The 21,825-nt window shown below is 45.3% G+C and overlaps 1 long non-coding RNA gene across 2 annotated transcripts; it reads right to left on the bottom strand.

Moving 5' to 3' along the window:
• Positions 1–10,896: 10,896 nt before the first annotated feature.
• On the bottom strand, positions 10,897–21,490 carry LOC109940844 (uncharacterized). Of its 2 annotated transcripts, none has more exons than XR_002263538.2 (3): positions 20,044–21,490; positions 19,874–19,960; positions 10,897–17,171 (listed from the first exon to the last, which is right to left on the bottom strand). It is a non-coding gene; the product is annotated as an uncharacterized lncRNA (long non-coding RNA). The 2 variants fall into 2 exon arrangements; XR_002263539.2 differs by having other exon boundaries at positions 16,016–16,049.
• Positions 21,491–21,825: the final 335 nt, after the last annotated feature.

Genomic DNA, 21,825 nt, shown 5'->3' with positions numbered 1-21,825 from the left:
GCACTCGGGAAGGAGCCGCTGACACGGGGCCCACGTGTAAGTGGCAGGTGTCAATTTCGCGAGCGGGTGGCCAGCGATGAGCTTCACAGCGTTTGGGCTAGGGGCGGTTTCGGCCAAAATAGGTCTTATTCTTTTTTATTTTATTTTCTGTTTTCTTTCCTATCCTTTTGTAAGTTTTTGTTTTAAATTTAAAATCTGATTTTGATTATGAATTTCAAACTTATTTCAGATGTACATAATAAAATATCAGCCCGATGTGCCCTTATTTGTTTATTTATTTATTAGTGGTATTTTATTTAGTTAATAACACCACATTTTCATAAGTATGAGATGTCCACTCTTTTGTATGACCATTTTAACATCTTTAGTTGATTATGGAAAGGAGATGTCCTACCAAATCCCAAATGTTTCAAAAATTCTAGAAACATTACCCTAGATATATCTTTTTTTATTTCTTTATTTTTTTCCTTCATGACATATTTTTTCTACCAATTTTAGGCATTACAAAATTCTCGTTTATCTGTTACAGATTTTCTGCTCTAACTTCAACATACTGTTTGACAATTATAGAAACCTTAAATGCACAAACTCACAACACCAAAGTTGTAGATCTCATTTTTTCTACTTTTTTAGATATATGGATCTCTTGTTTTCGTAACGGAAGTGGGACATAATAACCCAAAAACAGACTGGTCCGAAATTTGAGGATCCCAAACAGATTTAATTCCAATACAAATAACTCCTTGCTAATTACGTTTTCTGGAAAACTCGTAAATATGAAAGTTGTAGATAATTTTCTATGCTTTCTAGAAAGATCAAGAACACTAAATTTTGAGTTTGTATGCAAGATTTATGCTCAAAATACCGAAATGAACAGAAACTAACCTGATAAGGACGTGGTGATGAGATAAAATAGGAACGGTTAGGACCGTTTTGAGATGGGATCTATTTTAGAGATCGATTTTGTAGGATAGAAGTGGATGGAAATGATCAAACTAAACCAAAACTAATCTAAACCAGCAACAAGACCTTGACCTAGGACACAAACTCAACAAGACGGAATCTGAAACCAAATTATGCAAAGGCTAAGGCAAAGTTTGTAGGTCAACGGAGTTTGTAGTTCAACAATGATGTTTTTTGCTTTTTTCTGGGTTATGGGACAAACAAAATGAATCAAAAGTTAGGATTATACCTCACAGAAAACCTGAATATTGATACTACTTGATAGAATGGCAAGGCCCGATCTCCGTGAGGTATGATAACTTGATTGGATGGAGACCTCGACGTTGATGATCCAAGGCTCCGAGCGAACGACTCCACGCAATCACTACACCACTGCTCCGTTGGTTATCACTTGTGACAAATTAGTGACCCCATCACGAAGGCTTTTCTCTGCAAGCGCAATCAAGAACACCTGTAAGAACAGGAAAAATGCAACCAAATTGTGTTGATTACGAGATGGGGTCTCACAAGCCAATGACGTCAAAACTATTCAATGACAGAATAATCTAAGCAAAACCCAATCCCTAATGTGGTGGCAAATGTTGTTAAAATAAGGGTTAGGGGCATGCAGAACCTCTGGAGGTACCCCTAATGGGCTCCAACACGATACACGGGCCAACAACCCAATAGACGGTGTCGCAGCACCAAAATAGAATATGAACACTGGCCATTTTCAATGATTCTCGTTAACTTCGAATGCATTTTAAGTTGGTTTCAATTGGGTTGGAAATATTATCTCCTTAGCTTTCCATCCATTAAAGCCTATCCTAATCGGAGGTCAGATGCTTCCAGGGCGTCCATTTTAGTGCAGACTGGTCCTAGACTTCGAGGTGGAGACGAAATTGAGTCGAACTTAGCTTTCTCTTGTTGATATCTTGGCATTTACCAAGTCCTTGATGGTCCTCTCTAAGGTTCCTAATCATCAAAACATCCATGGCACAAAGCATAAGCTCTAAAATACAATTGACTAGGTAAGAACGAACCTAGAGATTTAGTTGTTGTGCACGTGCTCGTGTTGTAAGCCCATGCATTATTTGTATGGTAGCAATGTCCTCATCAATAGCAGATGCTCCCCAAGCGAGTACCCTCTAGCAAACACTAACTTGTATTGGATTCCAGGCAAGCCCCGGTTTTTTTGCATAACTGTTATATATGTTATTTTACTGCTCTTATGATTGTAGGCTTGTACTGTGCACTTAAGTGTAGGAATTGTTTGAACCCCTAGATTCATGAACTCAGGTTTCCCTTATGAAATGAATACTAGTATGATAGCACGAGTAGCTACTTTGCTAAATAGGGATCTTGGTAGAAGTTGAGTGATTTTTCTAGCACTCGCACAATGTCAGGAATTGATTTTATCCAAATTTTGATAATGGGATTATGATTGTCTGCAGACACAGATCCATGGGGAATGCCATGTCTATGAGACGGAATTGGAATAAGGATTAATGTGTGGATACATGTGTCAAGTGTTTGAAAGTACTAAGCAGATACCAACAAATATGGTAAATCGCTAAGCCTAGTACCTGACTGAACATGCCCGCAGACATATCCCTCACTTGCTCTAAACATTTGTGTTCCTATTCTGGTTACATGTCATACCCGAATTTAAGAGCAAACCCAGGCGCGTTTCAAATGTGCGCTAGGGTCAAGTCTCACACATATGATGACTCAATGGTACAAAAATCAATGTCACATCTTTATTATATAATATAAATTCTATACAAAATAGCTAAATTAATACATCATATGATGACAATGATCCTCTACAACCATAGTAGATTGGTAGACGATGACCTAGACCTCTCCGAACTCATCATAACAACCTTCATGCTCCTCATCTTGAGGTACCTGTTCTTGACCTGGTGTGAGTTTAGCAAGAGTGAGTTCACGAGTGTTCATCACTTAAAAAGTTGATGGGAATAATGTGCATGACTCACTTACAGTGGGGGCTCATGTTAAGTGTAAGGTTTACCAAGAAAAATGGTTAAGGCTGAGCATTGCTTTTAATAAGTTGGTCAAAATTTTATTTGCAATTGCTAGGTATAAGTAAATACCAACCCAATTAAATAATTGATCACAATTAATGTTAAATCCCACAATGCAATGGAAATGACAGATTAAGTTTAATTTCATAAGTTACTCATGTGAGGGTCCGAGCTACTCATGACCATGAGCACGACTGATATACCAGTTTTTCACTCTGTAGAGGTTGCACATCTTTACCCACAAGCCGTGATACCCAACTGCCATGGGGTTGTACGTACCCCATACACCTTGTCGGTGGGAAAATCCACCGGCCGGGTGAAGGAACGCACCCGCCCTAATCCTAAGATGAGGAGTGGGCCTAAGCAGTTTGCCTGTCTGGTGGATGGTCGATGAACACACGAGAACATGAGGGATTAGAGTGGTTCAGGCCGCCGGAGCATAATACCTTGCCTCCACTATGTGTAAGCTGTATTGAGTATGTGTGATTGAGTCTGTGAACTTGAGAGTCTGTCTGAGTCTGTCCTTGTAACGTTGTGTGCCTTCCCTTTTATTGTTTAAGGGAGGCACATACAAGAATGTTGAGCCCCGACATGCGGCCCCAGGAGCATAATGGAAGTAATACATTATGTGAATAGTAAATGCTGACAGTACACAAGGATCCTCCGCCTTAGTAACGTATGAGCAATCAGCGGGAGTCATGATGACCGCAGTCCATGCCGCATTGATAGTTAGTAACGTGCGAGTAATTGCATGGCCCACGTATCGTGGACTGGGCACGCTGCCTGTCAGTGGAATGGACAGGCGTACGTCTTATCCGTAATGAATGCGAAGGTGCGCGCAGCCTAGTGGCGGCATGATAGGTTCCACCTGTTGGCTTATGCCGCACGCAGTATGCCACGTGGTAGCATCAGGTCTCCGCCTGAGAGGGGAGCAGGAGTGTATGTGATAACCATATCAGGTATGGACACGTGTCGGCACTGGACCCCCGCCTGGGTCCTGAACAAGGCACGAGTATGTTCTGTCCTAGAACCTTTGGACCCCATTGTGGGCGGCCCAGACCCCATACAGGGGGGTCCGGATCCCATTCCAGGAGCCCGTCTTGCACACGTGGAGATCCAAGACCAATCTTGGAGGTCCAGACTGTATATCCAGGGGCCCGGCACTCTCCCGTGGGGGTTCGGACTCACTGTTGAGGCCTTGGGGTCTATCACTCTCTCTGGACACGTGGCGGCTCCGGACCCGCCCATGTGGTGGGGTCGGGCGCTGTTGTGGACCCAGAGTAGTTGCCCGAGGCTGGGGCGAGTCATGGCTTAGTATCACACACAACACCCTTACCACGCGACTAAGAAATAGCTATAACAGAAATAGTGTAACAAATAAAAATATATATAGGGAATCTGTAAAATGTCAGATCTTAATTATTAATCTTAGTTATTAACTAGTTCTAAATTGGAAGTTCCACTTAGCTCAGAGGTTAGAGCATCGCATTTGTAATGCGAGGGTCATCGGTTCAAATCCGATAGTCGGCTTTTTTTCTATCGATGTTCTATGAACAAGAATTTCTCTTTTTCTCCGAATAAAATGGGGAATCCATGGTCTATTATGTCGTTTTACCTTACAATTTTGCTAGATACAAAGCATAAAAATAAATAATATATATACAAAAAATCCAGATGTTGATGAAATTCCATTTTTTGTGTTACTCCAATTTTTGTGTTACTTTAGTAGATCATTTCCCATATAAAAAAAGAAAAAGAGTCAAAGAAAGGACAGGAGATGTTCCTCATGTCAAATCAAACAAAAAATGGAGGTGAAAGATACCATAGCAATGTGGTTCTATAATGTTTTGGTGATTAAGTGCCCAACACATATTCTCTAAGTTCTAAATGTGCCAAAGATCGAAAAAGTGCAAATCAAGATATGAGATATGTTTCTAGACTTAGTACATTTGTTTTTGTATACTAATGTATTTGTTTAAGTGCTAGAAACAGAGAAGAAAAGAAAAGAATTTCAAGTGACTTTGTTGTGTGCAGCCGAAGTCCAGCTCAGTCTGGCACACCAAACTGTCCGGTGGCGCACCGGACAGTGTCCGGTGGCGCAGGCTGGACTCCGGTGAAAAGGCCGCTCTCGGGAAAAATCGGCGACGTACGGCTATAATCCACCGGACGGTCCGGTAGTGCACCGTACTGTCCGGTGAGCCAACGGTCGCCAGCGCAACGGTCGGCCGCGCAATCCGCGGGCGACGCGTGGCCAGCGCCAACGGTCGGCAGGGGGAACCGGACTGTCTGGTGTGCACCGGACAGTGTCCGGTGCGCCAACTGGCCCGGAGCTGCAACTGTCAACTGCACCAGAAAAGGAAGGAGATCCGCACCGGACCGTCTATAGTGACTATCTGGTGGTGCACCGGACTGTTCGGTGCGCCACACGACAGAAGGCAAGATTGGCCTTTCTTGTTGGCCTCTAACGGCTCCTAGCTGCCTTGGGGCTATAAAAGGGACCCCTAGGCACATGGAGGAGCTATCCCAAGCATTTAGGGCCCGTTTGGCACAGCTCCAGCTCCTGATTCTAAGCGAGGATCTGGAGGAGCCGTGCCAAACGGGTATTTTTTTAAAATGATTCTCGTGTGGAGCCGAAAGATCGGGAGTCGTTTTTGTGAAGAAAGGTGGGATCTAAAAAAACCTGCTCCACCCTCCCTTAAAACAGCTCCTCAACCAACCAAATATGGACCTCCCCTTAAAGTTTGATCGAAATTACCCGCAATTGTCATTGGACAAAAACATAACGAGCCAATTTATGGATTAAACATTTGAGACCATTTTATGCACTACTATGATGGAAATATTTTATATGTTATTGTTTCATATTTTTTTCCGTATATGCATCATATTTATTGGTTTGTAACAAAGTTGAACTGCAAAGGGTAAAACAGACAATCGCCACAGACCACCAACTCTCAGAAGACAAGAATCAGTTTACTTGCCAAACGATTTTAAAAATGATTCTGATTTTCTAGGAAAATCAGGAGGATCAGCTCCTCACGAGAATCAGGATCTGGAGCTAAGGAAGCAGGAGCTGGAGCTTTGCCAAACGGGCCCTCACTAAGCATTCACTAAGCATTCTAAGGCATCCAGACTCTGCTCCCGCACATTCGCTTTCTTGTGTTAGAGATTTGAGCTCCATTCGAGTCAAGAACTCCCTGTGTGTTATTTGAGCTCAAGTCTTCACTTGTGTGCGTTGGTGTGCTGCGTTTTTTAGTATTGTGTGCGTTGCTCTTCCCAACCTTACTCTTGTGCGTTCTTTGTGATCAATCTTGTAAGGGGAGAGGCTCCAACTTGTGGAGATTCCTCACAAACGGGAAAAGATATAAGGAAGAAAAGTCGTGGTATTCAAGTTGATCATTAGATCACTTGAAAGGGGTTGAGTGCAACCTTTGTCCATTAGGACGCCACAACGTGGAAGTAGGCAAGTGTTACTTGGCCGAACCACGGGATAAAATCGTGTGCTTCTTGTGATTGCTCTATCTTTGATTGTCCATGTTCACAAGAGCTCGTCTCATTGACTTGATTAACCCGCACTAATATCTTTATAATCAAGGTTGTTGGAATTTAGTGTTGAATTTTATAGGATCACCTATTCACCCCCCCTCTAGGTGCTCTCAATTGGTATCAGAGCCGTTCTCTTCATCTAAGGGACAAATCGCCCGAAGAGATGGATCCTAAGGGAAAGGGGATGGTGGTCAACGACAAGGAGAAGGAGTCCCTCTTCAACGAGCCAAGGGATGACAACCCCACTGACTCAGGATCGAGTCACAAGAAGAGGGACGAGAAGAAGAAGAGGTGCATCAAGAAGATTATTTACTACGACAGCGACGCCTCCTCTTCTTCACCAAGAGACGACGACGACGATGACTCGTCTAAAAAGAAACCGGTTAATCAAAACTATTCATTTGATTATTCTCGTATTCCATTCAATTCTAATGCTCATTTGCTATCAATTCCACTTGGTAAACCTCCACACTTTGATGGAGAAGACTACTCTTTTTGGAGCCACAAAATGCGTAGTCACTTATTTTCTCTCCATCCTTGTATTTGGGAGATAGTTGAAAATGGAATGCATTTTGATAGTACAGATAACCTTGTGTTTATTAATGAGCAAATCCATAAGAATGCACAAGCTACCACTGTTTTGCTAGCATCTTTGTGTAGGGATGAATACAACAAGGTGAGCGGCTTGGACAACGCCAAGCAAATCTGGGACACCCTCAAGATATCTCATGAGGGAAACGACGCCACCATGATCACCAAAATGGAGTTGGTGGAAGGCGAACTGGGGAGATTCGTGATGATTAGGGGAGAGGAGCCAACGTAGACCTACAACAGGCTCAAGACCCTCATCAACAAGATTAGAAGCTATGGAAGCACAAGATGGATGGACCACAACGTCGTCCGACTTATGCTAAGGTCATTCACGATAATTGACCCCCATCTTGTTAACCTTATTCGTGAAAATCCTAGGTACACCAAAATGATGTCCGAGGAGATACTCGGAAAATTCGTAAGCGGGCGTATGATAGTAAAGGAAGCGCGATATGTGGATGATGCTCTTAATGGCCCTCTACCCATCTACGAGCCTCAACCTGTTGCTCTCAAAGCAACAAGCAGCAGGGAGGCGCTACCAAGCAAGGTGGCACAAGTTGAGGCTGCCGGGCTAAACGAAGATGAAATGGCCCTAATCATCAAGCGCTTCAAGACTGCACTAAAAGGACGCAAGGAGTACCCCAACAAGAACAAAGCAAAGGGAAAGCGCTCCTGTTTCAAATGCGGTAAGACTGGTCATTTCAGAGCACAATGCCCCGATAATGATAATGACCAGGAACAAGAAAAGCATGGGAAGAGGGAGAAGAAGAAGGTTTACAAGAAGGCGAAGGGTGAGGTGCACCTTGGCAAAGAATGGGATTCAGACTGCTCTTCATCCGACTCCGACGATGAAGGACTGGCAGCCTCGGCCTTCAACAAATCCTCGCTCTTCCCCAACGAACACCACACTTGCCTCATGGCTAAGGAGAAGAAGGTAAGTGTTCGAGATTCCCCTAAGTACACTACTTCTAGCGATGATGATTCTTCCGATGATGAAGTAGATTACTCTAGCTTATTCAAAGGTTTAGATAGAGCTAAGGTAGAAAAGATCAATGAATTAATTGATGCTCTAAATGAAAAGGATAGATTGTTAGAAAAACAAGAGGATAGTTTATATGAGGAGCATGATAAATTTGTTAGTGTGCAAAAATCTCTTACTTTAGAAATTAAAATGAATGAAATGCTATCTTCTGAGTTATCTGCTTGCCATGAAACTGTATCCAGTTTAAAAAGTTTAAATGATGATTTAAATGCTAAAGCTAATAAATCTAGTTCATGTGTAGAGCATGTTAGTATTTGTAATAGATGTAAGGACTTTGATGTTAATGCTTGCAATGAACATCTTATTGCTATTACAAAATTGAATGATGAAGTGCAAGTCTTAATGCTCAACTTAAGACTTGCAAAAATGATTTTGATAAGTTAAAATTTACTAGGGATGCCTACACAATTGGTAGACACCCCTCTATCAAGGATGGACTTGGTTTTCAAAAGGAAACCAAGAACTTAACAAGCCAAAAGGCTCCCGTTCTCAACAAGGAGAAAGGGAAGGCTCCTATGGCTAGTAGTTCTCAAAAGTGTCATGCCTACATTTATGATAGAAAATATTCTAGGAATGCTCATAGGAGTTATGATCATAATGCTTTTGATTCACATGCTATGTTTGCCTCTAGCTCTACTTTTGTGCATGGTAGAAGTAGGCCTAAGAGAAATCATGTTGTGCATCATGTGCCTAGGAGAATGTGTAATGAACCTTCCACTATTTACCATGCTTGCAATACTTCATTTGTGCTTGTATGTAAGAATGAAAAAGTAGTTGCTAGAAAGTTGGGATCCAAATGCAAGGGAGACAAGACTTGTATTTGGGTTCCAAAGGCTATTGTAACTAACCTTGTAGGACCCAACAAGAGTTGGGTACCTAAAACCCAAGTGTAAATTGTCTTGCAGCTTTATGCATCCGGGGGCTCAAGCTGGATTATCGACAGCGGATGCAAAAACCACATGACGGGGGAGAAGAAGATGTTCACCTCCTACGTCAAGAACAAGGATTCCCAGGATACGATCATCTTTGGAGATGGGAACCAAGGCAAGGTCAAAGGCTTGGGCAAGATTGCCAACGAGCACTCCATTTCAAACGTATTTCTAGTAGAGTCGCTTGGTTACAACCTCCTGTCTGTAAGTCAATTGTGCCACATGAGCTACAATTGTTTGTTTACAAATGTTGATGTTTCTGTCTTTAGAAGGAGTGATGGTTCATTAGCATTTAAGGGTGTATTAGACGGCAAACTCTACTTAGTTGATTTTTCGAAAGAAGAGGCCGATCTAGATGAATGCTTAATAGCTAAGACTAGCATGGGGTGGCTGTGGCATCGCCGTCTAGCACATGTTGGGATGAAGAACCTTCATAAACTTCTAAAGGGAGAAAATGTGTTAGGACTAACCAATGACTGCTTCGAGAAAGATAGACCTTGTGCAGCTTGTCAGGCAGGGAAACAGGTGGGAAGCACTCATCACAGCAAGAATGTGATGACAACATCAAGACCACTGGAGCTTCTTCACATGGATCTTTTTGGACCCGTCGCCTACCTCAGCATCGAGGGAAGTAAGTATGGTCTTGTAATTGTTGATGACTTTTCTCGCTTCACTTGGGTATTCTTTTTGCAGGATAAATCAGAAACCCAAGGGACCCTCAAGCGCTTTCTAAGGAGGGCTCAAAACGAATTTGAGCTCAAGGTGAAAAAGATAAGAAGCGACAACGAGTCCAAGTTCAAGAACCTACAAGTTGAGGAGTATCTTGAGGAGGAAGGTGTCAAGCACGAGTTCTCGGCTCCCTGCACACCACAACAAAATGGTGTGGTAGAGAGAAAGAATAGGACACTTATCGACATGGCAAGGACGATGCTTGGAGAGTTCAAGACACCCGAACAGTTTTGGTCGGAAGCTGTGAACACAGCTTGCCACGCCATAAACCGGTTGTATCTGCATCGCCTCCTCAAGAAGACCTCCTACAAACTCTTTACCGATAACAAACCCAATGTTTCTTACTTTCGTGTATTTGGGAGCAAATGCTACATTTTAGTGAAGAAAGGTAGACATTCTAAATTTGCTCCCAAAGCCTTAGAAGGGTTTTTACTAGGATATGACTCAAATACAAAGGCGTATAGGGTCTTCAACAAATCATCGGGTTTGGTTGAAGTCTCTAGCGATGTTGTATTTGATGAGACTAATGGCTCTCCAAGAGAGCAAGTTGATCTTGATGACATAGATGAAGAAGATGTTCCAACGGCCGCAATACGCACCATGGCGATTGGAGATGTGCGACCACAAGAACAACAAGAGCAAGATCAACCTTCTTCCTCAACGATGGTGCATCCCCCAACTCAAGATGATGGATAGGTTCCTCAAGAAGAGGCGCGTGATCAAGGGGGAGCACAAGAAGAACAAGTTATGGAGGAAGAAGCACCACTGGCACCTCCAACTCAAGTCCGAGCGACGATTCAAAGAAATCACCCCGTCGATCAGATTCTGGGTGACATAAGCAAGGGAGTAACAACTCGCTCACGTTTAGCTAATTTTTGTGAGCATTACTCGTTTGTCTCTTCTATTGAGCCTTTCAGGGTAGAAGAGGCCTTGCAAGATCCGGACTGGGTGTTGGCCATGCAGGAAGAGCTCAACAACTTCAAGAGGAACGAAGTTTGGAGCCTGGTGCCACGTACAAAGCAAAATGTTGTGGGAACCAAGTGGGTGTTCCGCAACAAGCAAGACGAGCACGGGGTGGTGACAAGAAACAAGGCTTGATTTGTGGCAAAAGGTTATGCCCAAGTCGCAGGTTCGGATTTCGAGGAGACTTTTGCTCCTGTGGCCAGGCTAGGATCTATTAGAATATTATTAGCCTATGCCGCTCACCATTCTTTTAGGCTGTTTCAAATGGATGTGAAGAGCGCTTTCCTCAATGGGCCAATCAAGGAGGAAGTGTACGTGGAACAACCCCCTGGCTTTGAGGATGACAGGTATCCCGACCATGTGTTTGAGCTCTCTAAGGCGCTCTATGGACTTAAGCAAGCCCCAAGAGCATGGTATGAATGCCTTAGAGATTTCTTAATTGCTAATTCTTTCAAGGTTGGGAAAGCCGATCCCACTCTTTTCACTAAGACTTGTGACGGTGATCTTTTTGTGTGCCAAATTCATGTCGATGACATAATATTTGGTTCTACTAACCAAAAGTCTTGTGAGGAGTTTAGCAGGGTGATGACTCAAATGTTTGAGATGTCTATGATGGGCGAGTTGACCTACTTCCTTGGGTTCCAAGTGAAGCAACTCAAGGACGGCACTTTCCTCTCCCAAACGAAGTACAGACAAGATCTTCTCAAGAGGTTTGGGATGAAGGACGCCAAGCCCATGAAGACACCTATGGGAACCGACAGACACGTCGACCTCAACAAAGGAGGTAAGTCCGTTGATCAAAAGGCATACCGGTCTATGATAGGTTCCTTACTTTACTTATGTTCTAGTAGACCGGACATTATGCTTAGTGTATGCATGTGTGCTAGATTTGAATCCGACCCCAATGAATGTCACCTTGTGGCCGTTAAGCGAATTCTTAGGTATTTAGTTGCTATGCCTTGCTTCGGGATCTGGTATCCAAAGGGGTCTACCTTTGACTTGATTGGATATTCAGATTCCGATTATGCTGGATGCAAGGTTGATAGGAAGAGTACATCAGGGACGTGCCAATTCCTAGGAAGGTCCCTGGTGTCTTGGAGTTCAAAGAAACAAACCTTTGTTGCCCTATCCACAACTGAGGCCGAGTATGTTGCCGCAGGACAGTGTTGCACGCAACTACTTTGGATGAGGCAAACCCTCCGAGACTTTGGCTACAATCTGAGCAAAGTCCCACTCCTATGTGACAATGAGAGTGCAATCCGCATGGCGGATAATCCTGTTGAACACAGCCGCACTAAGCACATAGACATCTGGCATCACTTTATGAGGGACCACCAGCAAAAGGGAGATATCGAAGTGTATCATGTTAGCACCGAGAACCAGCTAGCCGATAACTTTACCAAGCCATTAGATGAGAAAACCTTTTGCAGGCTGCGTAGTGAGCTAAATGTCTTAGATTCGCGTAACTTGGATTGATTTATAACATACATGTGTTTTATGCGTTTGATCATGTTACTTTATGCATTTATGAAATTTGTTGCTTACTTATGGTGCTCAAGTTGTGCAAGGGATCCCCGGACCTCACAAGTCCACGTGTGAATGATGCACATATTTAGGGGGAGATGTGCTACAACTTGACCCCTTGAGACTAATCTATTTGGTTGAGTATACTTGATATAGTCTCAAAAGTGGATTGAAAGGGAAAGGTGAACTTGGACCATGCAAAGACTTCCACTGCACTCCGGTATTAGTGTACTTAATTCGAAGTTCATTCTTATGCTCTTATTGCCTTTTTGCTCTTAATTGACATTTTTGGTAAGGCAATGGGGTTAAAGGGCCAATGATGATCCCGTTTTGGTATTAATGCCAAAGGGGGAGAAATTAAGGCCAAAGCAAATGGATCAGCTACCACTTGTGAATTTTGAAAACAATAGAGTTAGAACTTTTGATTTGTCCAAAATGCTCTTATTGCAAAATTTAGTCTCTTGTGGGGGAGAATTTATGATTATGGGAAAAAGGGAGTTTTTGGCACTTGATCAATTTCACTCTTGGATTATCTCTCTTTATGCCCAAACAAGTGAGTTTGACTTAGAGATAGGAAAATGAATTTATTTTGCAAAAACAAACCAAGTGGTGGCAAAGAGCGATCCAAATATGCCAAATTATAGTCAAAAACAATTTGGTATTCAATTGCATTGATATTGCACTTCTTTTGGTTTCTTTTGGTTGTGTTGGCATAAATCACCAAAAAGGGGAAGATTGAAAGGGAAATGTGCCTTTGGGCCATTTCTATAATGTTTTGGTGATTAAGTGCCCAACACATATTCTCTAAGTTCTAAATGTGCCAAAGATCGAAAAAGTGCAAATCAAGACATGAGTTATGTTTCTAGACTTAGTACATTTGTTTTTGTATACTAATGTATTTGTTTAAGTGCTAGAAATAGAGAAGAAAAGAAAAGAAAAGAATTGCAAGTGACTTGGCTGTGTGCAGCCGAAGTCCAGCTGAGTCTGGCACACCGGACTGTCCGGTGGCGCACCGGACAGTGTCCGGTGCGCCAGGCTGGACTCCGGTGAAAAGGCCACTCTCGGGAAAAATCGGCGGCGTACGGCTATAATTCACGGGACGGTCCGGTGAGCCAATGGTCGCCAGCGCAATGGTCGGCCGTGCAATCTGCGGGCGACGTGTGGCCCGCGCCAACGGTCGGCAGGGGGCACCGGACTATCCGGTGTGCACCGGACAGTGTCCGGTGCGCCAACTGGCCCGGAGCTGCAACGGTTAAATGCGCCAGAAAAGGAAGGAGATCCGCACCGGACCATCTATAGTGACTGTCCGGTGCGCCACACGACAGAAGGCAAGATTGGCCTTCCTTGTTGGCCTCCAACGGCTCCTAGCTGCCTTGGGGCTATAAAAGGGACCCCTAGGTGCATGGAGGAGCTACCCCAAGCATTCATTAAGCATTCTAAGGCATCCAGACTCTGCTCCCGCGCATTTGCTTTCTTGTGTTAGAGATTTGAGCTCCATTCGAGTCAAGAACTCCATGTGTGTCATTTGAGCTCAAGTCTTCACTTGTGTGCGTTGGTGTGCTTTGTTTTTTAGTCTTGTGTGCGTTGCTCTTCCCAACCTTACTCTTGTGTGTTCTTTGTGATCAATCTTGTAAGGGCGAGAGGCTCCAACTTGTGGAGATTCCTCGCAAACGGGTAAAAGATATAAGGAAGAAAAGTCATGGTATTCAAGTTGATCATTGGATCACATGAAAGGGGTTGAGTGCAACCTTCGTCCATTGGGATGCCACAACGTGGAAGTAGGCAAGTGTTACTTGGCCGAACCACGGGATAAAATCGCGTGTCTCTTGTGATTGCTCTCTCTTTGATTGTCCGTGTTCACAAGAGCTCGTCTCATTGACTTGATTAACCCGCACTAATATCTTTATAATCAAGGTTGTTGGCATTTAGTGTTGAATTTTACAGGATCACCTATTCACCCCCCCCCCCCTCTAGGTGCTCTCAGTTACCGCTGCAATGGTTTAAAAAATTACCTTCTGTCTTCTTCAGCGACCCCGAGGAGGCACACTACCGGCGTGTGTGGCGGTCCGCTTTTCCCGCACCCGAAATCCGACTCGCAAAGTGTATGACTTGTGGACCCAGGCCCCCGAGTCATAAACTGGGCTGCTTGGATCTAGGTGTCCGTCGCACGTGATCTTCTGCGGCGATTGAGGGGCACACGGAAGGGTTTCCCTGAACGAGGACTCAGGTTTCCTTGAAAAAGGATTCACCCCGCGTGCAGCAGTTACCCTTTTGCATTCTCTTCCAATCGACTGCGCCTCTTTTCCTTCGTGCTCCTCTGCACCCCTTTGCCTTCATGCTCTTATGCTCTACACCCGCGCCGCCGCACAAGCCATGACTTCGCTCGGCCATCCCGACCGCTTTCAGTCTAAGGAGGCGCTCAATCTGGTGCGCGGCCTGCTTGGGTGGAGTGCGCTAGGGCTCGCCAGAAGAATCCGCGCCGACGCCGTCCCCCTCGACGATCTCGTCGCCGAGGAGTTTGTGCTATTTACCTCCTACATCTCCTGCGGGTTGGCGCTACCGATCTCGCCCTTCTTCTTGCTGCTGCTGGAGGAGTTCGAGCTTCAGCACCTCACGCCCCACTCCGTCCTCCAAGCGGCCATCTTTGTCCACCTCTGCGAGATGTTCGTGGGTGTGGCTCCCTGCACTTCTCTCTTCCGCCACTTCTTCGTGCTGGTCAAGTCCGGGAAGACTAGGGACCACATTGGTGTCTACTACTTCCAGACGAGGCGAGATCCAGCCGTTGTCTACATCCCCACCCTCGGCGGCGTGAGATGGGAAAACTGGCACGGCGACTGGGTGATTGCTAGCACCGAGGCCAACGACTGCCTCGTCCTGCCGAGCGATGGGCCGGCGCTCGACCGCAAGCTGTGGAGGACCAAGCCGTCCCTGGCGCTGGAGTTCCTGCCCGTACTGGAAAGGATCAAGGGCTTGGCTACGGGCAGCCTGACGTCGATGCATTGGTCGGCGACTTCTTGAAGCGCCGGATCGCGCCACTGCAGAGGAGGGCGCGCCTGTGTTGCTGGTTCACCGGTGCGAACGACATCGGCAGGGTCCAGCGCGGGCCGGGCACCGACCTATCCTGGGACGAGCTGGCGGTCCTGGTGGGAGGGATTACCGGGGAAACCTTCGTCCCTGAGTCCCTGATCCTCCCCCAGAACATCCCTGCGCTCTGCGACGACCCAGGGCTGAGGACGGCGATCTTGGCCACGCTACCGACCCTCGACGAGAGCGGCATGGCGATCCGCTAGACTGGAGGCCGGGACCCCCACCGCGCTGTGGCGGAACCACCCATATTATTCCAGCTTAAGTGCCTAAGTCGCACCGTTAAAGGCAGCAACATACTTAAATCGGAATAACCCGGCAGTCCCTCGGATCTAGTCCGATAAAACCACTTATCCAGGATCGAATACCACTAGCTCACTCGAAGGTGAGGCACAGAGAAATACAATAAAGCATAATACCACAAATTTAATAAGTATCAGTAGTAATTACATTATCAGAGTTTCAGAAATAATAACCATGAATTTTTAATGCAGCGGAAATAACTAACGGAGAAGAACCGAATAACATGGCGAAGCCTGGCCACACTACTCCTCCTGGTCCTCTCCTGCGGAAGCAGTAACCCACTTGACCGTCTATCCCGGTGGCAGGGATGGAGGCCAAGTCACACCATCAACCAAATCAAGGAGGTACCTGCAAAAATTATGCCACAAGCAAGGCTGAGTATACTAATACTCAGCTAGACTTACCTGGTGTGAGGAGTCTACTCCTCTACCTCTAGACCATGAAGCTGTTTGGCTGAGGGGTTTGGTTTGCCAAAAGCACTAGCTGAGTCTAAAAACAGGTTTTAGCTTTTCAAGTTCTAGAATAATAATTTAGACTAGATGAGAACCTATCTATTCATACATGGTATCAAACATTATATCAATCAACACCTTTTGCCAGTATCTCATTTCCACTTATTACTCAATGCAGTACAATGGATCAAGCAGTCTCATTAGCTGCGAGAAGCAGACGATTCGAATCGAGTTTTAACCTTGCAAGGTAAACCTAAACACACGACATGTCAGGGCACTCCGTCCCCACACATGTCAACCATCCCCATCGATTCCCCATTCGCGTTCAGGCCTCACCGCCTTGGGATACAATGCTCCACTGACCCCGACTGCCGTCGTGCAGTGGCCGCACTTGTACCCACCATATCTAGAATGGGAAACCCCGTCTCAGGTCGCGTGAGGGATAAAGTCCGCGCCCGGCTTCACTCAGGTACTAGGTTTACCGGTTACCATTTTTCCCGACATGTGTTTAGTACATTCAAACGCTTGACACTGGTATCCACACGTTAATCCTTATTCCAATTTTGTCTCATAGACAATGCATCCCCATGGATCCGTGTCCACAGACCATCATCATTCTGTTATCAAAAATGGATACAACCAATTCCTGACCTCGCGCGAGTGCTAGAAAAATCACTCGACTTCTACCGAGATCCTGATTTAGCATAGCAGCTACTCGACCTAGCATACTAGTATCCATCACAAAAGGAATCCTGAGTTCATGCAACTAGGGTTTCAACCAACTCCTACACTTAAGTGCACGGTACAAGCCTACAAACAGTAAGTGTAGTAAAATAGCATATATAAACGGTTATGCATAAAACCGGGGCTTGCCTTCAATTTAACACTTAGATAGTGTTTGCTGGGGGTGGGGTACTTGCTTGGCGAGCATCCACTGGTTAAGTCCATCCTTGGGTCGTCCACCGACTGCACCTTGTGGTTGGCACCATATCACTTGCACGATTATCATCTCTCGGTCCTAAATGAGATGCAAGATGCATATGTATGAATATAATGAAAGTAGCACAAGATGTTCAAGACACAGTGGAGAACTAAACATTAAATTGTAAGACACCGTAAACAACCATATGCTAGTATTAGCTATCTACACTTCATCGATCATACATAATTGATACCATTAGAAAGACAACAAATACTTTCTAGAATTAACCAGCGCAACACGATATCACTCGTACAAGCATTTATTTAGTTGCTACGGCTTTTCATTAGTTCTTCTATTGATCACACAAAAGCATCACAAACACAAGTTTAATAGAGGACCGATGCATCAATGTCGATGGACTCCTCTATCACAATCAACTACAGCAAGCAAGCACATTAATCATGAAACACATGTTAACCTAAGTTTAGCCATCACAAGTCTATGTCCGTTAAGTGATAACTAAGCATTTTTAGCCAAAATGGTGAACTAAATATTCATTTGAGCACGTGCAGATTTTTAGGACAGCAGCACAGCAGCTACTTGTTTTAATCATAACTTTTCAAATATTAATCCAAAAATAGCAAACTAAAACTTTCTGGAAAGTTTAGAAAGTTCTCTACAACTTGTGTATTGTCATCACAACATGATTAAACACTTAGCAAGGTCAAAATGTGTTAACACAACAGCGCTGTCCAGATTTGGACAGATTCAGACTTGTGACTTTAAAAATTCATAACTGAAGATTCAGGCATCCAAACAAGGTGATCCTAGACTTTCTGGAAAGGTAATAAAATTGTCTACATATCATTTATAAACATCTCAAGGTGATTCAATATTTAACTAAGGGTAAACATTACTAAAAGACTTTGCTGTCCATAACTGCACAGATTCAGTCTTCATATTTGAAACATTCATAACTTAAGCTTCAGGCCACCAAAAAGAGTGATCCAAGACTTTTTGGAAAGCTCAGCAAAAGCACTACATAACTTTTATAATCACCAAGAAGTGATTCAATATTTAACTAAATCAAACAACACAGTTTTCGAAATCTGTTCTGACAGTGGACAGAACACAACAACCAGTTTGTAAAATTCATAACTCTTAAACTGTCAGGCCTATGGTTGTGAAATTTTAACACAACCAAGGTAAGAAAATCATCTACAACTTTATTATAACGACCATAAACATATTATTACAATAAATTAGGCAAACAATACAGTTTCTGAAATCTGTACAGAATTTGGGCAGATTCAGTTACTGAATTTGTGAACAGCACAACTTCTAAACGATCGGACTTATGGCTGTCAGATTTTAACACAAGTAAGATAATAAAGTTATCTATAACTTTTCTATATGGCTTTTCTACAGAAAACATGATTTGGGTCATCAAACATATAACACGAGGAAATCACTGTGTACAGCCCAAAACAGCAACTAATAAAATTCAGCTTCTATTTACTTCAAAAATTGTCGCGTTCTAGAGACTCAAACCATTCTAACACTTTACCCTTTGTTAGTGTTAAATTAATCAAATGAGGACTAATAATAATAAGTAGACTTACTAATTTTATACAAGTTATTTCACGTGTTAGAATTACCGTACACAATCAACAAGCACATTCACCACAATAATCAAACCCGGTATAAATGTGTATATCGATTGCGCCCTTCACACACTAATTTGCATTTTAACTTATACATCACATGAACACCCCTAATTTTACCCGCGACCATAACCATGCGCATTTAGGCCATAACAAGCAAATCATCGTGATTACGAGCTTAACTAAAGCCGTCCAACAATTCGGCTAACTAGAGTAACGACATAGCCCGCTAAATAACATACACGTCGGCTAGTCCATTATTATCGCAATCCGAGACACAACATACACTACAGCAATTTTATAAACACCATATTCACAAGTATTTTCGCACATCGACCAATCTATACGAATCGTAAACCACTAGTCTATAATTCGCAAACACTATGCATTTACTTCCCGAATTACGAACACATACATATTTATCATACGAACCGAGTATTTCAATATTTATCCTAAGACAACTAACTCCATTACACACTTGTATCTACTTGACTTACTTGAAGCGTCTACTCGAAATCGTGAACACAATCATACACTATATGTGAAGCCTAATTTATTAAACGCACAATACACATCGTCACGACTCGCCTTATAAATATAGAGAAAGCGACGACTACCTTGGCATGTCACCACCTCTCTATATAAGCTAAAATAATTTCTACCTACAACGACCAAACATTCATGTCGAGCACACTTTATTTTACCGTGTCTCGCATATAGTCATATGGTGGCGTGTACTCGAGACACTTCAATCAACGTGGCGCGACCACTAATATATGAACTCCGACACTCATGTCTTAACAATACATCCTCCACACAAACTGGCATTTTCTAAACTATCGTCACATCGATAAATATACTTCCTATATAATCATGAATCCCATCACATTGCATAAAACAATTACACTTTTCACATAAACACATATCGACGTATTTTCCAACACATAATCCGCATTTTGTAACTTAGTTTTCGTATTAAACAACGCATCGCATATTTTCCAATCAAAATAAAAATATAAAAACATCCGAGTTCTTTTCTACTTCATTTTCTTTCTACTCGCGTCCATTCATACAATTATATTTTCACGCACATATTCACGTCATCGACTAAATCGTAAATGAAACAAAAGCAACCTGGCCGGATCGGTGAGTCGCATGTGCTGTCCACCGGCTAGCATTGCGTCGCATAGGCATAGCACGAGGCGTGACATCGACGGAGGGCTGCGATTAACACACATTTAAATGCACATTTTATTGATTTGGTACTTAGAGAATCGAGGGGTGCGGGACAACGAGGAGCTCACCGCGGGTTTCGACGACGACGTGCAGGGGCTGCGCAGATCGACGGCGAGTGGACCGACCTGGCGAGCGCGTCGCAGAGAAGGGCGTCGCTGCTGCAGTTTGCTGCGGCATTACGTCAAGCACGCCGAGGGCGCGACACAGGGAGGATCCATGGCCGCTTCGCGCTGCGACATTACGTCGAGCAGGCGAGAGCACTGGGAAAAAATAGAGCTCGCTGCACATGACAATGGAGACAAGGCGGATGGCCTGGTACAGAAGAGGAGCTCGGTCGGCGATGGGAGCGACCAAGGCCGGACTTGGGCGAGGCCTCTGGCAGCAGAGGAAATCATCGCGCTGCTACAGGGGGAATGGCGAGCTGGAGAGGGTGGCTAGCGGGGTCGGCTCGGCGAGCACCCGATGGTGAGGAGGGGCACCGCGAAGCGAGGCAGTCAGCCGCCGACAAGATCTCCATTGATGAGTAGGAAAGGCATCGGCGTTGGGGAGGAGATAGCAGGGGCGCCGCGCCACTGAGCTCGGCCATGGCGGCTGCTGGGGGATGGGGGCCGCTGGAGAGGGGACCCGGCGTACGGAGCTCGGCGTCCGAGCAGAGGGGAGCTGCAGACCGACAACCTCCATGGCTGGGCTCAGAACGTAGAGAAGGGCGTCGTGTCTCTGATTGGTGTGCTGCGTCGAGGGGTGCCGAGTGGAGGGAGGCGCAAAGGCCGACGGCCAAGGGGGTGCGCTGGGGCTCGGCGACCATGGCTGAAGGGGAGCGATGATGCTGGATGCTGCTGTGCAAAATGGCCAGAGAAGGGGGAAGACGCCAGGCTGGAGCGTCGGCTGAGGAGGAGATCCGCCTAGAACCATGGATCCGCTAGGGGAAGGGGTGCCTGGATGGGAGAGCAGAGGCACCACGGGAGTAGGAGCTCCTGCTGGTGGCGCCCATGGGAGGAGGGGCCTTGGCGCGCCCTGGAAGGTAGCAGGGAGGGCGCCGAGCTAGAGGAGGCAGGTCTGGCCATGGCAGGACCCTGCCAGCAATCCTGCGCACGAGTAGAAAGGGTCGTGGCGCGCTGCTGCGGGAGGGCACCGGCGATTTGCTACTGTGGGGAGGGGTGCCAGACCCAGGGCAGAGGAGGCCGAGAGGGAAGAAGGGAGGTCGGCCATGGGGGACTCCTCGCGCGCACTGGACCAGAGGAGGGCCCGCGCCATGGGAGGCGCCATGGATGAGCTCGGTGCTCAATCCTGCCTGTTGGCCGACGCCGGAGGGAGCTCACGCGCCTGGAAGAAAGGAACGCGCGTGGGGAGCTTGGGGCTTGCGCGCCATGGGAGGAGCGGTGGTGGCTGGAGGTGAGGGGCAGCCAGGGAGCTCCTGCGCGCTGGGGGAGAAATGCTCCTGCTCTCGCTGCTGAATTGCAAGGGAAGCAAGGATCCGACCAGGGAGCAAAGGGGAGATAAAAAGGGATTAGCGGTACACGCCATTGGTTGCAAAGGGCGGCATTACCAACTGGCCGGCTGCAGCTACTGGCGAGCAGGTGCGGCATGCAGCCATTGGCCGGCGTAGCCGGTGGCCGGGTGTTGGCTGCTAGCCAGAGCAAGACATAGCGTACGGGAGAAAATAGGACAGCTGCTGGTGAAATATTTAAGGAGAAAAAGGCTGATTGCTCACGAGCTAAGTAACTTTATTTTATTTTTTCTGAGAAAATAGCTCCCGCCTGAGTTGTCTATTAGGACGGCGACAATTTATTGATTGGGGAGGAGTGGTCATCCGTTAGCCGATTTGTGTAGCGCTCACTCGTTGGTTGAGA

The sequence above is a fragment of the Zea mays genome, chromosome 7, assembly GCF_902167145.1.
Source record: "Zea mays cultivar B73 chromosome 7, Zm-B73-REFERENCE-NAM-5.0, whole genome shotgun sequence".
NCBI lineage: Eukaryota > Viridiplantae > Streptophyta > Magnoliopsida > Poales > Poaceae > Zea > Zea mays.
The sequence above is the reverse complement of the archived record's forward strand: the minus strand, read 5'-3'. Positions and strand labels throughout refer to the sequence as shown.